The sequence below is a fragment of the Erythrolamprus reginae genome, chromosome 5, assembly GCF_031021105.1.
Source record: "Erythrolamprus reginae isolate rEryReg1 chromosome 5, rEryReg1.hap1, whole genome shotgun sequence".
Lineage (NCBI taxonomy): Eukaryota > Metazoa > Chordata > Lepidosauria > Squamata > Dipsadidae > Erythrolamprus > Erythrolamprus reginae.
This window is the reverse complement of record NC_091954.1, coordinates 61,338,128-61,360,825: the sequence shown is the minus strand read 5'-3', so window position 1 is coordinate 61,360,825 and position 22,698 is coordinate 61,338,128.

Sequence of the window (22,698 nt, the reverse complement as noted above, 5' to 3'; positions counted from 1 at the left end):
TGTGCTTATTTGTATTTCTAGCCAAGGAACTGACTGAATATGAAAAGCAACTGGATGAAAACTAAATTTATCCCTATGCCCAAGTGATAGTTTTTAATCATCTCTCATGATGAATACCTGATTTTTGATTTATTTATATCTCATTTTGAATCATTAGCATTGCGAACTAATTTGCTACAGGGGGTCCTTCATTTTCTAGAAAAACAAAATAAGTGATGGGAATGTACTAAAAAGGTAAACTACAGTGCCAGGCTAATGCTGATAATAAAGAGCATTAAAAATATTAGTCTTGCAATGCAAAATTGACCATTAATGTTCTTGTTTTTGTTGCCAAGGTAATTACTGTGTTTCACATATATATTCAAAAATGTGCTTTGCTGTTTAAAAGACAAATACAAAAGAAGCATAGAATAAAACATATTGCATTTATAGACTATATTAAGAGGAAAATCAGTTGTTTATTTACACTGAATATGGTTTTTCTGTATAAATGTAATACAGTGATATGTAATACAGTGATATGTATGATTGTAAGATATACAGTCTTATGAACTTAATTGGTTCCAGGATGAGGTTCGTAAGGTAAAAAGTTCTTAAGATGAAACAATGTTTCCCATAGGAATCAATGGAAAAGCGATTAATACATGCAAGCCCAAAATTCACCCCTTTTGCCAGCCGAAGTGCCCGTTTTCATGCTGGTGGGATTCCCATGAGGCTCCCCTCCATGGGAAACCCCACCTCTGGACTTCCGCGTTTTTGTGAATCCCAGCAGGGGAATCCCACCAGTGTGAAAATGGGCACTTCGCTGGCAACGCAAGTCCGGAGGTGGGGTTTCCCAGCAAGGGAAGCCACAGCGAAATTGCAGCATTGCAAATGATCCAATGTTTCCTAATAGTTTCCTATTCACTTGCACAAATACAATATATAACATATATAAACATATATAAAAACATTTTGGAGTAAATTTTACTCAGTTTTTCCATATGCTCTTCATTCTTCTAATGTAATATTTCAGATTTTGTAATGCAATATTTCAATTTTTGGTCATATAGCCTTTGATTTGTTCAGTTTCTATACCTTATTTTAGTATCCATCTATCTATCTATCTATCTATCTATCTATCTATCTATCTATCTTTCTTTCTTTCTTTCTTTCTTTCTTTCCTATCCCCTATATCTTTGGCTCTATATTACTGAAAATATTTCAATTCTGCCATTTGTTATAAATGTTCTCTTTCTTTATTGAGATCACTTTGTATTCTTCCAACAATTTATAAAATTATATCATTATATGTTTGAGATTTCAAATTTAATTATTTATGTGTCTTTAATCTATATCTAGATTATATGGATATACAATATCCATATAAGTAATTACAGTTTTTAAATGATAATTGTCTCCAGAATTTTTAAAAAAGCATTTGAGGGTCAGGGTAAAGGAGAGATTGCTTGACATTGTTTTTTCCTACTAAGTTTTATATTACAACATGTTCTTTTAAGGTTTTAATCTTCTTTTGTAACCTTAAACACAAATATATTTGAGATCTGACCTTATTATGATTTTGCAATTGGAGAAAAAGAAAAGTATACTTTATTCTGAAGTCCTAATATGCACAAGTGCTTCTAATAGTTATAGCATTTCTCCTATATTGGTTTGATAATTTTTCTAATGCAGTGGAACCTGAAATGAATGAGACTCAGACAGGAGTACAAGATGGTTCCGTTTATTCAGCTCTCTCGAAAGTGACTTCAGCAAGGAACGCATCTGAGCTGTCAGTGTCAGAACAGCCCTTTTTATACGTTTAAGGCTCGCGCCTAAAAGAAACGGCCGTGCGTCTTAGCCAATCAGACGCGGCCAAGGTTTATTCATAGTTTAAACAGTATTTACAGGGTATTTTCTTTTACAGATTTTACATTGGTTTATATACAGACTTAACACCCCTCCCTCATTAGTTGAGACAACTGTCACTCAGTGAGCCAAGTGACGTAGTCCTCCAATCGGTTGGGCCGGCGTGACGTGCGCTCAGACCTGCGCAGATCATTACCGGCTGGTATGTCTATGGTGGAGGTTGGCTCGTCGTTGTCTCCTGTCCGCGGCTGGGCCCAAGTTGGGGCTCTGGCCTGTGGAGATAAGTATGCTGATGGCGCACCGTGCCCAGAAGAGGAGGAAGGCTCGGCGTCGCTGGAGGAGGCATCTGGCCGTGGTAAGTCCTTTTGTAATTCCAAAAGTTCGAGTTGCGAATTAATGTCTGCTTGGGGGAAAGAATTTCCGTTAGCGGCCGGCACTTCATTTGTTGTTATGCGCCCCCTTAAATGATCGATGTGCCGCATCCATGTGCGGCCATCTTCCAGTTGTACCACATAAGACTTCGGGGCTGTTTGTTGCAATATTTTTCCTTTCAGCCAACTCAACCCCCCATCAAAATTTCTAGCAAACACAAGTTGCCCTAAGTACATATTTCTTTCAGGTGTTATACATGTTTCATTATTTACATTTTGAGTACAATAACGAGGGTGCAACCTGTCCAGGGGGGACCTTATTTTTCGACCCATTAAAATCTCTGCTGGGCTTTTATTTGTGACAGAATTTGGGGTGATATGCTGCATTAATAAAAATTGATCTAATTTGTGTTGTATTTCCCCTGGGCCTGCCCTGCGCAAGGCTTCTTTGGCCACACGTACATAACGTTCTGCAAGGCCATTAACCCATGGCGAGTAAGGGGATGTGAGTGCGTGTCTGACCCCCAAGTTGCTTAAAAAACACTCAAATTGTCTGGCAGTCAATTGTGGCCCGTTATCTGAAACTAGGATGTCTGGGCACCCATGTGTGGCAAACAAATGGTATAATGCCTTGATGGTGGCACAAGTAGTAATGTTTTGCATAGCAATGATTTCTACCCATCTGGAGAAGGCATCTACTACAATTAAAAAGTTTTGAGTTCCAATAGGCCCTGCGAAGTCAATATGAATGCGGGACCATGGCCCAGTGGGTCTTTCCCATTCCAGAGGTGTTGTTTTCGGGGGATTGGGTCGTGACTCCTGGCAAGGGTCACAGTTTGCCACCCACTGCTCAATGTCCCTATCTAAACCTGGCCACCACAAGTAACCCCTGGCCAACCCTTTCATTCTGACAATGCCTGGGTGGCCTGCATGCAACATACTAAGCACTTTCTGTTTTAAGGTAGTGGGAATGACCACCCTGTCGCCCCATAACACGCATCCCTTCAAGTAGGATAACTCCAACCTTTTAGATTTAAACTCTGACAGCCCAAGTTCCTCAGAGTCTCCCAACCATCCTTTTTGAATACAATTAATTACTTTTAACAATACAGAATCCTTCTTAGTGTGCTCAGCCACCTCTTTGGCAGTGGTCAGGCAGTTTTCCTCAAGGTCAATTAGTAAAACATCCTCTGTGGGGGTTGGATCTGAGACTAACTCGGGCATGGGGCATCTACTTAACCCGTCAGCATGGTTTATTGATTTTCCCCCCTTATGTGTTAGATGGTATTGGTATCCTGACAGGAAGAGAGACCATCTTATTAATCTAGGGGACATGAAGGGAGGAGTTGGTTTATTGGCAGCTAGAAGGCCAAGCAGGGGTTTATGATCTGTTATTAGTTCAAAACTCCTCCCACAGAGATAGTAATGGAATTTCTTAACGCTAGAGACTAGGGCCAATGCCTCTTTGTCTAATTGGCTGTAATTTCTCTCTGCCATGGACAATGTTTTAGAAAAGAAGGCGATGGGGGCCTCTGTATTGTTGGGCATTACGTGAGCCAATACCCCGCCAACCCCATACGCCGAAGCATCGCACGTGAGCCTTATTGGCAAAGTTGAGCTATATTGAACCACTACGCTTTTAGAGGTCAATAACTGTTTTATTTTATGAAAAGCTTCGCGCTCCATTGTGCCCCAGGTCCAGGGAACTCCCTTCTGCAGCAGTCGGTGTAGCGGTTCTGCTGCCGTTGCCTTCTGTTTCAGGAAGACAGAATAAAAATTAAGGAGGCCCAGAAATGCTTGGAGTTCTGTCTTATTATTTGGCTCGGGTGCTTTGGTTATGGCCTCTAGTTTGTCTGCTGTGGGGTGTATTCCCTCACTGTCTATTCTATAGCCCAGAAATTCTATGCTACTTGCTCCCCACACACACTTGTCCGGTTTTACTTTTAACCCCTTAGCTTGCAGTCTAGCCAATACTTCTCTAATGCGCATGTTTAATTCTGCTTGGTTTTTTCCTGATATAAATATATCGTCAAAATATGGGGAGGTTCCTTTTATACCTGCCAATAATCGTTCCATGAAACTTTGGAAAATACCTGGGGCGGTACTGACCCCGAATTGCAGGCGAGTGCACCTAAAAGCACCCCTATGGGTCACTATGGTCTGGGCCAGGGATGTGGCCTCATCGACCGGGAGCTGTTGGTATGCCTGTGCCAGGTCGATTTTCGAAAATACTCTCCCTTCCCCCAAAGAATGAAGCAATTGTTGGACCACTGGGATCGGGTATGGATGGTGTTGAAGGGCCTTATTGATAGTGGATTTGTAGTCTGCACAGACCCTTAAGGAGCCATCAGGTTTAACTGGAGTGACAATGGGGGTTTCCCATGGCGCTTGTTCTACAGGGACTAAGATGCCCTGGGCAATCAATTTGTCCAATTGGATGTCTAGTTTAGGCAATAGTGGTAGGGGTACCCTGCGAGGCTTAAGTCTGACTGGGGGTACCTTGGGATCTAGAGAGAAAGAGATAGGGGCCCCATTATAGGTACCCAAAGTAGGGCTGAAAACCTCAGGAAATTCTTGGATAAAGTTAGGAATATCAGGTTCAGCATTTACATGACAAAGACCCAGTATTTCAATTCCCAAAGGAGACATCCATGTTAACCCCAGGAGGGAGTGTTTGGCTCCCTCAACCATAATCAGAGGAAGAGAATATTCACAATTTTTAAATTTCACAGGCACATCTACTTTCCCCAAAACAGGTATGACATTACCTTGAAAATCCCTTATTATTAAGGTTGAGTTAACAAAATCAGTTTTAAGAAAATTTGGCATATACATTTTGAATTTGTCCCAAGGCATAATAGAATGCTTAGAGCCTGTATCTAATTCTAGGTTACAAGGTTTGTTATTTAAAAGTAGTGAGATGATAATCTTGTTCCCTCCTTTAGCAGTTGCGCAATTTACGTAAGTTTGTGCTTTACCTCGTGCGTAGTCACGGTTAGCGGTAGAGTCGTTTCTGCGATTGAAGCCTCTGAAAAATTTGTTGTCTCGCGGTTGTTGTGCCTGGTTGTTGAAACGTTGTTGGCGGGGTGTAGAGAAGGACTCCTCTGGAAGGGGCGCTCTGCAAGCCTCGGCGATGTGCCCGCGTCGATTGCAGCGGCGGCAAACGGCGTCCCTGAAGGGGCAACGCTGTCGTGGGTGATTTCCTCGGCAACCGGGGCATGGGTTGGAGGGGCGTTGGTATCTGGGTTGTCTGGCTTGCTCGGAAGGCAGCAGGAGACAGGTGTCGTCGTCCGTGGCTGCTGGGCTGAGGTCATCTGTGGTTTCGGCGCGGGAAACAGCAACGGAGATTTTGGAGACGGTGTCTTTCTTTTCGTGTTCCTTGAGTTCTTTGGCGGCCGCGTCAGCTACTTCGGCTGTTTGAGCCAGCTTGATGACTGACTGCAGCGTTGGGTCGTCCTCTGTTAGGATTTTGTTCCGGACGGTCGCGTTCTTCATCCCAAAAATCAGAGCGTCTGTGAGGCGAGCTTCTGGGCTGTCAAATTTGCACTTTGACAGCACCGTGCGAAGTCTCGTGGCGAATTGATTGATTGTCTCAGACTCACGCTGGGTCATCCTGGAAAATTGATGTCTGTAGACTACGGCAGGCTTCGTTGGTTTGAAGTGGTTTGCCAGTCTTGCTTGGAGGTCGTCCCACGGAACGGACTTAGCTGGAAGCGGGTCGGTAAGCGTTTGGACGAGGTCAAAAATCTCGGTCCCGCAATAGTTCAAGAAGATCGCCCGCTTCCTGTCGTCTTCAGCTTCTCCCATTCCTGCCGCTTCTAGGAAGATTTCAAATTTCGCCATGTAGGCGTCCCAAGACGACTTCTCGGGGTCGAAGTAGTCGGGAGCCCGGCCGATCTGGAGGTGATTCATGCTTGACTCGTGGATTCTTCGTTCTCTCGTCGCCAGTGAAATGAATGAGACTCAGACAGGAGTACAAGATGGTTCCGTTTATTCAGCTCTCTCGAAAGTGACTTCAGCAAGGAACGCATCTGAGCTGTCAGTGTCAGAACAGCCCTTTTTATACGTTTAAGGCTCGCGCCTAAAAGAAACGGCCGTGCGTCTTAGCCAATCAGACGCGGCCAAGGTTTATTCATAGTTTAAACAGTATTTACAGGGTATTTTCTTTTACAGATTTTACATTGGTTTATATACAGACTTAACAGAACCCTTTTTAAAAACTATTTTATAGAGGGAATAATACTCATAACAGTTAGCCCTTCTAATATATTGCTTTATAAGTATTTTAATATTCATAAAGTCAATGAACAATGATAATATTGGGTAAATAATGCTAATTACAGTCACCGAACCTTGTTCAGAAAATTCCATGTATTGTACTGTTCATATACTTGTACTGTATTTTAACCCTTACACTTGAACTGAAAATAACAGACACTTCAATGATGTGAAGATAAGGAAATGACATCATCTTATTCATTGGATTAATTCTTCCCTGAAAAATAGATTATTCAGTTGGAGAGGAAGGTGATTTGCTGATATCATGCAGGAGATGAACTTTCAGAGAACAGCATACAGCTTAAATCACAAACCATGAATACAACTTTCTATTTCTCATTTTACTTAATTTCAAAGACACTTCTAATATGAAAACTAGTTTTTGAAATGGCATGAAGACAAAGAAAAAAAGAAGAAAAGAAAGAAGGAAGTAAGGAAATATGTTAACTATAAACTAGTTTTTTCAATCATTCATTTTCTCATTGCTTGACCTTTTTATGTCTGCAGTATTAAGAAGTATATATTATAAACTACATCCTATACAGTCCATATAATGTGGTGTTCCTCTATATTCTATCTTTGGCCAGCAATGGAAGAAACTGTGCAAAATTATTAGTGGACCTAAGTTTGACATCAAAACTCAATACAAAGAAAATATAATAGTGCATTTCAACTTGCTAAAACACAAAAGACTTGTGGAATAGATGGATTTTTCTCAGAGATCATTCATTATTTTCCTTGAATTATGGATAATGAGGACACAGACAGCGTTTTTCTCTAGGCCTGGAAAAAGTTCTAACTATGGTCATAAAGTACTAATACAAGGCTTGACCTAGGAAATACTACTGCAAGAGATGGGCAACATTTCTTCCTCCTTTTCCTCTTTCTAGCCAAATTTTAAAAACCAGTCATATGTTCCAGTGCTACCAATCATTGAAACATTTGCTTTTCCAAAACTCATGTCCTCTTTTGTTTTAATTTATAATTAATATTTCACATTACCATTTGACACTTTCCCTTCTTCCTCACTTCAAGGATCATTATTTCTTTCCCTCTTTCATGATAGTAAAATGCCACAGCTTTGAAAATCTTAAAAGAAATGTCCATTGACATAATAATTTAGGAAAGCCTCTGAATTTAACTCAAACTGAATTAATGCAAAAATTCAAGAGAGGTGCTTTCCAAATCATATTAGCTCAGACAAGGCATTCCTCCTCAAAGTGATGAGACAATCCATTCTCCAGAAAGTTTGGCTGCTTGAGAGCAGATGGAACACAGTTGCCATCTCTGATCACTTTTTCAGCATATCTAATGTGTAAATGTGTAAACAACTTGTAAATTCCTTGTAGATAACTGTGCCAGATCTTCAATAATATATAGCTGTTTCTTAAAAATCTTTGTAAAGCCTTATTGATTAAATCATGGATAGATTAGATAGAATAAAACAGATGTAACTCTTTTTTCATATATTATATGGTAACAAGTATGTAGAAAAGATTTTATTTATCTTATTATTTGCAAGATTAGCATCCCACTACTGATATATGTATGTATACGTACATATGTATGTATTTAGGTAAAATGAGGAAAATGGACATAGGCTGTTATAAAATGCTTCCTAGATAACTTGTTCTAAAAAGGATTAGCAGATAAAACAATCAATTTTCCGCCTAGCATTTCTTATTGTATTTACTGCAATCATTGCCAACAAGATGGCAAAAGGGTTTTTTTAATTGTCAAATCAGATTTACATGATGAAATGTAATGTACTGCTTGTCACCTTTAAATACTGGAAATATCAATAAAATCTCAAATTATTCATTATTTCAAACCACATGATTATAAAAGCACATTGTAAATTTAAAGCTTTGCAATATTTCTTATTACTCAACTCTCAATAGGAGCTATATATGGCAGGATGAACTAAACATATATATTTTCTCCATCACTCTATGATTTATTGGGGTTTTTATCATAACTGAAAAATATTTCCCTTAGAAAATCAATGATGGGTCTGGAAGCAAAACCAAACTTTTAAATTATGGTTTTTGAAATAACATAATTGTGGTTTTTGATGGGTCCTATATTGCCTTGATCGATTATCTGATCCCTCCCCCCCCCAAGTTTGCAGAGTAATAAAATTAATTTTTGGGCAGCCAGCTTGAATGAAAAATGGATATAGATGGTACTAATTGGATTGTGCAATATAACACAGAGAATTGTTATTACACAAGATACATTTAAGTATTTTTTTTTCAGGCAGCAATAACATTAACTCTTTAAACTGCTTATTAATAATGAATGACAATCAGGCAATTTCTTATAGAAAATATTCATAAAAAATGTGTATAGCATTTTAACAAGTTGTCATGTAATATTCAAACATTTCTATATAGAGGTATGTTTGGGGAGTTTTGGACACATCATTTTGTATTTTTATATATAGTAGAACATTTTATTTGTATTATGACAGTTACTTTATGCATGCATCATTAAATGTACAATTGTGAATCAGAAAAGCATCTTTCACAATATCGTTGTGTACATATCTGTGATTGAAGCACCATTACATTAAGCCATGTACACATGAATAAATATTCTGAAAGCCTGCTTGATAGCTATAGCTGTTATCCAATCTAGATTTATTTATGTAAAGTACTTCCAAGAAAGGCACAAATTATAGTAATTGAATTAAAATCAACCCCAATCTTCTCTGTAAACTGTCAATAAAAGTTATTACTTAGTTGGTTTCTGGGTAGACTTTATTAATGTCCAGTATAAATAAACAGTGTAACTAATCTTAAGTACATGAAATGTTCTTTATGGTGTACAATGTAGGATTTAGCCAATTATCAAATGGAAATGACAATAAGATGAATCAACAGCACTCTGTGAGATAATTATCATCTGCAGCTATTTGTTCTTGCATAACTAATGCTTTCAAATTAATGAGTGAATAACTGAAATCTAAAATGTGAATAAATATGTAATAATATGGAGGAGAGAAGAGAACTGCAAGAGCTGCATGCAAAGTAGACCTACACAAAACATTAGAACAAGTTAATTTGCAATGCTGGGAAGAGGAAGGCGACTCTCTAAATGCACATAGAAGACACCTGGAGCAGTTTATAAAATATCCGCAAGCTTTGGAAAGCACATGGATGGTTTGGTGATTCAAAAGAGAAGCTCTGTTTTTTCTTGCATGGAAAAGCACACAATTTGAATGCCGAACATTATCATTAATTAATACTCTTAAAATTTGAAAGAAAAATAATAATATTTTTTAAAAATATTAAATGCTCTGAACTAGTAAGTTATATTTGTTATTTTCCTTAATACATTTGCATAGCATTTCAGATGCTCAGGTACACTCAATTGCTGAGGTCTACAATAAAAATAATAAAAAATTATATGTGTGTGTGTGTGTGTGTGTATGTGTCACATGTTTTTGCTGAATTTGAAAATTAAGGGAGACTAGGATAGATCTATTTCGGCCTTATTTTGGTCTTATCAGCTAGCCATACCCTCACTGGGACTTGAACTTGCAACCTTGGCCTTGTAATATATGTAATATAATATTAAAAGGATATTCATTTGGAAAGGGTGGGGGAAAGAAATTTTTTAGCATGGGTCCTGGAAAGGCTTTCAACTGAAAATTAGAAGGGATGTCCCTGAGTCTTAGGGAATAATGTATTAGAGAGAGTTGGCACAGCTACAGGGAGGGCTGCCTATGTGTAACGCCGATAACAGATGGAATTCATTAGCTATCAGTACACAGAATTTCCTTTGAATTTAGTGGCTGACAATCTCTATTTGTGAAGGCAAACTGACAGATATCTTGACACCTAGGAGCTTGCAGTTATATATAACTTAATCAAAAGGGTAGTATACACATATTCAGTTATCCCAGCTCCACTTTGTATACCTTAAGAATGTCAGCTTTCTAAGTGTGGGGCTAATAGCATATGAATAACTGTAATTGTCTTTGTCCAGAAAAAGGTGAAGCTGGGCTTACAGTTGAATCTTGCAGTAGGCATTCCCAGGTTTGAAAGTATTTTGAGATTCTGTGACCATGATAACTCTACAAATATATCATCGGTACCTGCTTTTTAAAATGGAATGTAACTTATTTGAAAGTTCATTTTCAAAATTTAGGAATTATCATCCACATAATTTATTTATTCAGATAGTATGTAAAAGTAGAACTCTGTATCATCTGTTTACCATTTAATTCCAAAATGCTTGGTGGTTATACTCAGCAAATTCAAAAACATCACAAGGCATAAAATATTGTCTGGTGGCATACCATGGTACCAGCGTGTAGACTCAAGTTATCTGATGTGATACCTTGAGTCTGTTCATGTAAGCAAGAGCGGAACAATTATAATATAGTGTTCTGAATTTACAAATATGGTCCAACAGAACATCATAGTCAACATTATTAGAAATTAATAAGAGATCAAGCTGGATCAACAGTCATGTTCACTGTGCCTCTTTCTCACATGAGTTTATCCATTAGTTGACTCTGTCCCAAAGTAGATCTGAATACAGACTACCCAAAAAGAATCAAGATAATATGTATCTTTTAAGAGTCTGTGATACTTCCCAGCCACCCTTCTCTGAAGTATATTGATCAAAAAGTAACATTTGTGTCTGTGAATAGTTGACAAACAATTGAGGGAGTGGACCACTACCATTTTAAAGATCAGCACTGCCTTGTGTGACAATCACAAAAGATGCATTCAGTATTCTCTGAATTTACTTACTCAAATCCCTTTTATAGCTAAGATGGAAGCCGGCAAAATAAACATGCAAACAACCATACAATGCCGCCGGCGACTCACCGCTGGCGAGGGTTGCGGCGTGGGCCGGGGAAGGAGGCCGCCATGTTGGGGCGGAGCCTGCGGCCCCCACGTCATCCCCGGGGGCCGCAGCGCGTCGTTTGGGTGCGTGGTCACCCAGTGAACCGGGCAGGAGGGAGGCAGCCCTATAAAAGGGGCTGCCTCGTGGCGCAGTGCCTCCTGCCCGCCGGCGCTGGACATCTCTTGCTCCCCCCCGATCTCGCCGCAGGACTGAACGGCGAGGGGGGACCAGCGCGCTTTTCTCCCCGACGGGAGGACTGAGGTGGACGGTTTGTAAGCCCCCGGGATTGATGGCGATCACCGGGGGCGGCCCTGGTCTACGGGGGTGGGGGTGCGGCAGCGCCCAGCGCCCGTGCACGGGCCGTTCGTGGCGACGTCGCTTCTCCTTTGTTCGTTGCCGGCAGCGCGCAGGACGGCGCCGGCTGGAAAATTGCAGGATTCGCCGGCGGCTTGCTTGGGAAAGGGAGGAGGGGGTCAGATGGCTGCTGTGCCGGCGCCCCTCCTCCCCCCCCACCCCCGCGGCATCGTGTAAATGGCGGCAGGGCACACGGGGCATCGACGGCTTGCCGGCCGGGTTTGCCCAGCCGGTGTGCCGCCGGGTGGTTGCTCTGACACCAGAGCATGGGAACATTGTCTCCAAAGGCTCCTTCATTTATGAAGGGAATGATAATGAATTTGTTGATCTTCTCTAGCATAAAGCTAGAAACTTATGGCAAAAGCAATATGATTGCAAGATGATACATATTTATGGAGAGATGATTTAATTAAGTTAACATAAAGCATGCAAATATAGCTTGTCACACAAACCACAAGCAATGGCCATTCGTTCCATAATTAAACTGCCATAAACATGAGATGTAAACTTAGAGCTATACTTCCCTTATCTTACTATAGTTTGTAGAAATTTTGATCTATTTTTTATTTTATTTTAATTATTTATTTATTTGTCAAACATGTATAAGATAGTAGTTTGTATAAACATAACAAGTAATGATAAAATAAAGGACAATAGGACAGTGCTAGTAGGCCCGATAGTGCGCTTATGTATGCCCCTTACAGACATTTTAGAAACAGGGAGAGGTCAACTATAGACAATCTAAGGTTAAAGTTTTTGGGTTTTGGGGAAGAAACCCCAGAGTCAGGTAGTGCATTTCAGGCATCGATCACTCGACTGCTGCAGTCGTATTTTCTGCAGTTGAGTTTAGAGCAGTTTACATTTAGTTTGACTCTATTCCATGCTCGTGTATTGCTGTGGTTGAAGGTGATTCCAAAGCCATTCATCTGAATTAAGCTGTTTCTGGATATATCTTTAGCGTAAAGCCTTTCACCAGTGATCTGGCACTATCACTATTCTCATTGGCATAAAGGCTGTACTAATACATCTATTTTATTTCTTTATTATTAACAAGAATTGGGCATAACCCAACAATCAAGTGCTGACCATCCATGAGCAGGGATTGATTCTGTCCTGGATTCTATCCAATAACCTGACTCATTTGGTGCAAAGAATTCAGTGAGATCATTTGTCCCAATTTTCTCCCTTGGGAAACTTTCTTCAGACCGGATTCAAAGTTCTGTATATCCATGATAACATTAGAGGATTTTCTTGGAGTCAGTCTTGCTCATTCAACTAAGATCAGCAATAGGCCATTCCAGACCTTCAGGGATCAAGTGGTCCACGGGTCTACCACAGAACAACCATTGTGCCTCTGATAGTTTTCATCCTTCAAGTATTTATGAACTATACATGCTGGTTAGGAATGCTGTAATACAGCAACATCTGGAAAGAACAAAAATATGGATAGGTCCTACATCCCTTTCCTATTTTATAAAACTCCTCTCCAACTTAAAAAAAAAAAGTGATTACTGCCTAAATCCATTCTGAAATGGTCACTTTTCCCATATGAATTACCACATAGGTTCTATTGTTGAGAAATGCATTGTAATATTGCTTGGTTTTCTAGCAACGACGATTAAAAGTAGAAGTAGTCGGTGCATAGGTTCATGGGGACACAATCTGAAGTTAGTTGGGGGAAAGATCAAAGGCAACATGAGAAAGTATTATTTTACTGAAAGAGTAGTAGATTCTTGGAACAAACTTCCAGCAGACGTGGTTGGTAAATCCACAGTAACCGAATTTAAACATGCCTGGGATAAACATATATCCATTGTAAGATATAATAGAGGAAATAGTAACAGGGCAGACTAGATGGACCATGGGGTCTTTTTCTGCCGTCAGTCTACTATGTTTCTATGTTTCTATAAGCTGTACTTAAATTCTTAACTATTAAAGAATTAGCAGATAAACTAAATTTCTAAGCCAATCAGTGGTCTTGTGACAATTGAATAAAGTTCTAATATAAGATTTATTCCATCTTTCTGCTGCTGCTACAGAGAAGACTTCTTAGAACATAACTTGGATTACAGTTCAAAAAATGGACAGAACTGTACTCCAATAGAACTATAAAGCATGATATTGGGAAACACTGGAGAAGATTAATTTAAGCAGAAGTGACTCAGAACTCAAGGCATGAAGTCCATGACTTACAACCGTTCATTTAATGCCTGTTTGAAGTTACAATGATGCTTAAAAAGTGGTGTATGGATGGTCCCCACACTTAAATCCACTGCAGAGTACACCGTGATAATTTGATCAAATTTTGGGTCCTTGGCAACGACAAACATTTATGATGGTTGCCGCATCCTGGGGTCATGTGATCACCATTTATGACCTACCCTTGACATTCTAACTAACAAAGTAAAGGTAGACAGCCAGATTCACTTAAGAACTCTGGCCAAAAGAAGTTGTAAAATCAAATAAAACTCACTTAGCAGCAGAAGATCCAGCCTCAATTGTAGTCAGCTATATCGAAGTGGGGGTGTTAGGAGGTTAACATTAATACTATGGTTATGATGATTAAGTTAGGTTGGTCTAGCTAATGCATGCGCTAACGGTAAAGGAGGCATTTTCAGGGGCCTTTGCTTCCCTGCATAAAATTCTCGCTACTATTCTATTCCCTGGGGGAACGAGCAGGGCCACGGAGCTTATTGGCTCGTCTCCCAGACAATTTAAGGCTGAAGAAGAGTGTGGTGACTGCCTGAGGGGAATACATGAACATGGGGCTGCGACGGTGGCACAGCTGGTTCAGCGGCAGGGAAGCGAGACAGCAACAGAAGGCCCGGTTTGTTAGCAGGGAGTATGTGCGCATGGGCAGGTGGTTGGCAGCCACATGGCTTGGGCGGGGGCACAGGGTACCCAGAATGGTGGGCGGCGCCATCGCTCAAGCAAAGGAGTGCAGGTGGGGACCACACGGTTACACCCCCTCGTGTATGGGCAACAAGGGGGGGCTTAGCTCTCCTAACAAAAGACCCGGTGGCTAACTATTTGAGGACACGGGGAATGATCAAGGGATGGTCCTGGGAAAGGACGCAGATGGGGGAGAAATTAGTAAGCCGCTATACATTACCCAGTTTCAGGGGCAGCGGCATTGGGGGAGACCCAGCTTCTCACCCAGCGAGGCAAGGACGTTTCACTCGACAGCCAAATCTATGGCCTTTGGGACACGGAGGTATGCCAGGTGCTGTCCTGGTCGCACAGTAGTGGATCATGTACGGTTCCCTGGGCCAGGAAATCGATGTTAAATTGGGGGCTGTGGCAACCGCGTCGGTTGTGCTCGGAGTCTCCAGTAATGCAGATGGTGGATTGATCACCGGCCAGGCGTATCTAACAGGACAGAGGCCTGGGTGTGAGGGACCCAGTCCAGGTACAGCGAGGAAGCCAGGGAATGGTTCCCTTTGTACCGTAAGACGGGCCTCCACTGAGCAAATAGCGGTTGGGGGCCGTTACAGGAGCATTGGCAGGATATCGGGTGGTATTCCCTCAGCAGTACTGATTGCGGTTTTCAGCAAGTTCTCCGCACAGTAATGAATACGGTGGCGGTTCAAAGTCAGTGGGTTTTCGTGGCGTTGATTCAAGCACCTGAGTACAAGCGTTTTTTTTTTTGTTTTTTTTTTTGGGAGCGGGTGGATAACACTGTCTTGTTATTCTTATCGTTTCTCTAGGTCCTGGCCCTGCTCCACCGTGTTACGCGCTAAGTGCGAAGGAGCCGCCCTTTCCTTTGCCCACAGTGGCAAACTGCGGCCACTGCGTGGCATGTCGGCTGGATGTACAGCTGCAACATTATCTTCAGGAATGTGGAGGTTGCTGAGTCACTGGGGCTTCAGTGGAAGGGGCTTGAGCTTGGAGGTCTCCGTTGAGACGGGCCTCTCCCGTTTGGAAAGTTGGGAACTATGAGGGGCCGGACCCAGATTGTTTGGTGTTGCACACTGGTGGCAACCACCTGTTGCTGGTGAATTGGGAAAGGTGGCCTGACACACGCGTGTGTACCATATATTGCCACGGAGGTGCTTGAGGTATGCCAACAGCCCAAGGCGGTGGAGGATGCCAGGTAGAGAGTTAACAGGGCAGCGAAGGAATGGGTACTCCAGACGGGGGGGTGGAGTGTTAGGTCACCCCAACATCAGAGCATCCCAGCTAGCTTTATTCAGAAGGGACAGGGTACATTTGACAGACGAGGGGAATGACAAATTCATAACGGACCTGCAGAGGTGCCTGCACATTCATGTGCAGGGGGGGAGCAGGGGGAATAAATTTATAATTTCACCCCCTGCTGTGGCCGAAAGGGGGCGGAAATGGGCGTAAGCAGCAACTGTGTGATCTCCTTTAGGGGCACCTCTACTGAGGTGAGGGGCGATCTCCTTCTCGGAGTACAGGGCTCGACCGGCTTGGGTTCGGGGAGGGGGTCGCTCCTGTGGCTCGCTGCCTATGGCGTATCAGAGACCAGTGGCGAGCCATCCCACACGCCGTGTGGGCGTGGCATTGGGCAGGGGGCAGGTGTAATTTTACCTGACCCTGCACCCGGGCAAGGAGCTTTCGCCCTAGAGTTGCTCAAGTGAGTTTGTTGGAAAGTTAACTCCACCCCCATTTGATTTATGCACCTTTGCAGGTCACGTGGTTAATTGGCTAAATAGTTAATTTGAATTTGTTTAATAAAAGTGACCCTATTTATACCCACACCTTTGTGTCCGACTGTTACTCCGCCTGCGCCGCAATGCCGCCGGCGACTCACCGCTGGCGAGGGTTGCGGCGTGGGCCGGGGAAGGAGGCCGCCATGTTGGGGCGGAGCCTGCGGCCCCCACGTCATCCCCGGGGGCCGCAGCGCGTCGTTTGGGTGCGTGGTCACCCAGTGAACCGGGCAGGAGGGAGGCAGCCCTATAAAAGGGGCTGCCTCATGGCGCAGTGCCTCCTGCCTGCTGGCGCTGGACACCCGCCCACCCTCCCTCTGTTACAGGGTGCATATGATGGGTCGCCCTCGGTGGGGCCGAGTAGGAATTTTTTGCAGTCACAAGGAATTGGCCGAATTGTGGCTGTTTTTTCACCTACTCCACTCTGTGCGTGGGAGTGTGTGGTTAGGGGGTGGTCTAACCAACTAGCGCCCCCCCCTCAAGGTCACTGGGGGGGGGGATGGCCGGAAAGGGGGCGGAAATGGGCGTAAGCAGCAACTGTGTTATCTCCTTTAGGGGCACCTCTACTGAGGTGAGGGGCGATCTCCTTCTCGGAGTACAGGGCTCGACCGGCTTGGGTTCGGGGAGGGGGTCGCTCCTGTGGCTCGCTGCCTGTGGCGTATCAGAGACCAGTGGCGAGCCATCCCACACGCCGTGGGGGCGTGGCATTGGGCAGGGGGCAGGTGTAATTTTACCTGACCCTGCACCCGGGCAAGGAGCTTTCGCCCTAGAGTTGCTCAAGTGAGTTTGTTGGAAAGTTAACTCCGCCCCCATTTGATTTATGCACCTTTGCAGGTCACGTGGTTAATTGGCTAAATAGTTAATTTGAATTTGTTTAATAAAAGTGACCCTATTTATACCCACACCTTTGTGTCCGACTGTTACTCCGCCTGCGCCGCATCTACAAGCATCATGTCCATATGTTCTCTTCAGGATTTAGAAACCAAGATCAATCAATGTTATAACTGGGTCAGAATATGTGTTCCGTCAAAAGCAGGTGGTATTAATCTGAATTATTTGATTTTGAGTCTGAATTCTGTCACCTTGGACTCAATATTATTTTGCATATGCTAGTATTTATTACCATCATTATCATTACCACCATCATCTCTGCTTTTGTTCTTGATATCAGAGGTTTTTTTAACTGTTCAACAACAGCTGAATGAGCTGGGGTGGCACAGCAGGTAGAGTGCTGTACTGCAGGCCACTGAAGCTGATTTGTAGATCTGAAGGTCAGCAGTTCAAATCTCATCACCGGCTCAGGGTGGACTCAGCCTTCCATCCTTCCGAGGTGGGTAACATGAGGACCCGGATTGTGGGGGCAATAGCCTAGCTCTGTTAAAAAAGTGCTATTGCTAACATGTTGTAAGCCGCCCTGAGTCTATGGAGAAGGGTGGCATAAAAATCAAATAAATAAATAAATAGATAGATAGATAGATAGATAGATAGATAGATAGATAGATAGATAGATAGATAAACAAACAAACAAACAAACAATAGAAACTTAAAATTATATCAGAATAAAGCATAATACTTTATCCTTTATTTTTCTAGCACATTCACAAACTTTATATAGTTGCTTTTAATCTATATGAATAAAATCCTATACAGCACTGAATTCCTCCTCTATTCTTCCTCTAGAATGCTTCTATTATTTTCAGGGCAATATTTCAAGTAGGTGGCTTCCATTAAGGTTAACATAGTAATAATAATGTTAAACATACCTGAGGAAAAAAGATGACCTGAAAAATTAGAGAAATTACAGCTGTGGAAAACCTAACACTGAAATATGGTATTTCTATTATTTATCGATACCTGATAAGTATTGGGGCTGTTGGAGCTGCGTCAGATTTATGGCTGAAAATCAACAACAATCTATGTTCATTATCTTCCTTTGTACTCATATTTTCTAACATTGTGTTCTTGTTAGTGGGATTTCAACTTGATGCTAAATCATGTCTGAAGCCATTAACAACTGAATACTTTATTGAGGAAAGAAAACATTTTCTAATATTTAAATATACAAAGCCAGCACATATTGATTTGTATTGCTCAATGTCAGAAGGCTGCAAAGTAAGTTTTGCAGTGGAGTGGATGCCCTCGGGGCACCAAAGACTTTGGCTTGCTCTCCACTTTCTTTCTTTCTTTCTTTCTTTCTTTCTTTCTTTCTTTCTTTCTTTCTTTCTTTCTTTATTTATTTATTTATTATTTATTTGGATTTGTATGCCGCCCCTCTCCGAAGACTCGGGGCGGCTTTACTCTGCTTTCAAGGCTCTGTGTGTCCCCCCCCTTTTAAAACAGCACTGATAAGGAAGATGAGAAGCAGTGGCTCCAACCAGTCCCAACTGCGTGGCTCAGGCTTTGCAGAAGTGCAGCTTGGCTTGGGTTGCTGCTGCACCGGTGTGAATGTAATGCCAATAAAACACTTCACTTGCTTTAATCTGCCTGTGACTCTCTGAGTTCCCCACACTTTTGCTAACCTTCATCATGGCATCCTCCTCCCTATTCCTCCTGGATCACTCACTCCCTACCATTTCAATCCTGGACAGCATAGCATGCTCCCCACCACCACCACAAGCCTACCTCGATCCTGGCAACTTACAATCAAGGATAGACAGTAAGGATCCAGAGAGCAACATAGAAACATAGAAACATAGAAACATAGAAACATAGAAACATAGAAGACTGACGGCAGAAAAGGACCTCATGGTCCATCTAGTCTGCCCTTATACTATTTCCTGTATTTTATCTTACAATGGATATATGTTTATCCCAGGCATGTTTAAATTCAGTTACTGTGGATTTACCAACCACGTCTGCTGGAGGTTTGTTCCAAGGATCTACTACTCTTTCAGTAAAATAATATTTTCTCACGTTGCTTTTGATCTTTCCCCCAACTAACTTCAGATTGTGTCCCCTTGTTCTTGTGTTCACTTTCCTATTAAAAACACTTCCCTCCTGAACCTTATTTAACCCTTTAACATATTTAAATGTTTCAATCATGTCCCCCCTTTTCCTTCTGTCCTCCAGACTATACAAATTGAGTTCATTAAGTCTTTCCTGATACGTTTTATGCTTAAGACCTTCCACCATTCTTGTAGCCCATCTTTGGACCCGTTCAATTTTGTCAATATCTTTTTGTAGGTGAGGTCTTAACCAGCAGTTCAGATTAACATACACGCTACCAGTAAGAGAAGCTGAATGAAATTTCCGTTACCTTTGCAGCACACGCATGCGCATGCGCACTGGCATGCGCACTGGCCGGCTAGTTTTCTGGTTACTGTACACACGTACATGGGACAAACCCAGAAGATGAATGGGAGATGCTGGGTACGCTAGGCAAAATGGCTCTGCACGTCACTTTGGGCATGTCTGCCATAGGTTTGCTATCACAGACCTAGACTAATGTCCGTACATCTCTCCTGGAATTCCTGGAATTTGGTAACTATCAAGCTTGGATATGTTTGACCTCATAAACAGAGCACACAATACAGCTAATCACTTTTGAATAAGAAGCTGGCCATTTTTAGAGGCTAGCAATAATAGAGACAAAGAACCTGTTTTCCTGCAAGGTAGTATAATACTTATGCATGGAACAATTCATGCGAATTATTCACTGATTCCTAATACATCACAGACAGTGCAATTTACTTCCAATATTTTTTATTTTATTGACCTAAAGTGAGAAGCAGAATCATAGACCAAATATTCTACTTTTTTAAAAGGCTAATCATACATTGGTACAATAACACAAATCAATTTATATAGAAATGCATCAGAATTATATTGTATATCATGCATCAGGATGTCAGGATTTACTCCCTATTAAAAATTCCTGTTAACATTCTTTGTTAGTCTTTGTCCCAAATCTAAGGCTACTTCACTTGAAGCCCAAAGATAAATTGTCCTGTTGCCATTGTAAAAATGATTGTGTTATATAAATACTTAATAAACTATAAAATGATAGGCTGGATATTGAAAGATAACATGATTAGCTGGTGTAAAAATTTTGGAAAAGAAATAAATTTGGAAACATGGGAAAAGGTATGGATATATAATTGGAAAATAACTAAATCAATTTCTTTTAAAGAAAACCAAATTAAGATGTTTTATAGATGGCACCTTCCAACATATAGGAAACTTGTTGGAAATGTAAAAAAGAAATCGGTACATACTTTCACACATGGTGGACCTGCCCTAAAGCTAAAAACTATTGGAACAAGGTAGAAAAATGGGTAAAGGAAATAACGAACAAGGAGATTAAAAAGACCCCAGAATTCTTCCTACTAGGCATCAGTGATACCAAATACAAAAAAGAAATATATTATTTAATAATTCATATATTAGTAGCGGCAAGAATTACATTTGCGCAAAAATGGAAAGAAACGGAAATAACAAAAGACGAAGATGTTTTCAAGAAAATTATGGAATGTGCAGAATTAGATATGATGACGAGACAGTTAAATAATCAAATGGAGACAGAGTTTTATAAAACTTGGGAGAAAGTGTATAATTGGTGGAATGTTAAAAAAGATTATTAATAATATACAAATAAATTCTAGAAAATTTAAGTTTATTAAATTGAACAAATGATATATTGAAATTTTTAAGGATAAGTTATTAACTTTATTAATGGATCTCAATTATTTTAACCATAACGAAAATGTTGAAGTAGATGTTATAGTATAAAACACTGTTTTATTGTCGCTGTTAGCCGCCCCGAGTCTCCGGAGAGGGGCGGCATACAAATCCAATAAATAGATAGATAGATAGATAGATAGATAGATAGATAGATAGATAGATAGATAGATAGATAGATAGATAAATAAATAAATAGTAGTATATTAAGAAATTTTAAGGATAAGTTTTTTTGTTTTATTAATTGATTTTAATTATTTTAATTATATTGTTAAAATGGAAACACAGAAGTAGATGTTAAATTACAGTAGTGTATATTATGAGTTATTTTTCTGTATTGATCTAAATCATAATTAGTTTTTTTTCTGTATTAATAAGACTTCTATACTTACTGGAGCAATGGTAGCTCCTTTAAATGTTAAATGTTGTTTGTATTGTTTGTCATAAAGAAAAATCAATAAAAAAATATTCAAAAAAAAGAAAATGATTGTGACTATTCTTTATTCTTCTATAACTACATTAATGTGAGGAGTCAAAATGGCAGTTAATGCATACTTGGTGAAATAAAAAAAAATCTGTTAACAGTATTGTAAACTTATGTTTAGATAAAATGTCATCTCAGTTTTCTTGTAAACAAACTTAACAATCCAGGCTGAAACTTCCTTTAAAAAATCAAGAGAAGACTCATATTCTCAGATAGATAGAGTAGCAGCAAGCAGACTGCTTCTAGCAAAAAAGCCATTAAGTTATGTCAACCCTGACAGTTCTACAGCTGCCTTAAGGGCATTAGCCAAACTTTAGTTAAGCTGCCTGCTATGCTAGCTGAACATTTAGTTGCATATGCGGATAAGAAAAACAGGAAAGAAAGACACTGTAAAAGCCCCTTGGTTATATACTGGTGAAGTTCAGCGTATGATTCTGTGGCAAAAAAGCACCTGTTCATTTAATTTCCCTACCAGTTGCAAATCAGAGGTTGGAAACATTTGAAATTTATTCACACCATGTCCTGTAAAGCTTGTATGCAATGGTTTTTTAAAAGGTGAGCAGCCTGATAGTGAAATTTTCTCATACCACAGGAATGTTGATATTTGGTGTTTAATTCATTTGCAAGCAGGAAATGATAAAGTCAGCAGATGGGGATTAGTAAACCCTGTTAAGTTTTGTGACCTGATATAATATAAATTATCATGGGAAATCAAGTGAAAAATGAATAGTAGAACAGCCACAGAAGCAACAATAGAAGTTGTTCTGTGCAATTAATAGTTAAAAAAAGTTAGATAGTTTTAAGGTTGATCAGACATTCAAAGGTAAATATTTAAATCCTTTTAGATTAGAGGTAGGACTTCCAGAACATACTGTAGCCTTGAAACTGAATTTCAGACAGGTCATTATCAAAAATCGGTGACATGATTTCCTGACATTTTAAATAATAATAATAACAACAACAAAAAACAAGAAAAACAACAACACCCATTGTCATTGGGGCACTTGGTACGATGGAGGAGGAGGACGAGGAGGATGAGGAAGAGGAGGAGGAGGACGAAGAGGAGGAGAAGGAGAAGAGGAAGAGGAAGAAGAAGAATTTTTGAATGCTCAGTTGATTGAGTTTCATGTTTAATGAATAAAGTATAATAATT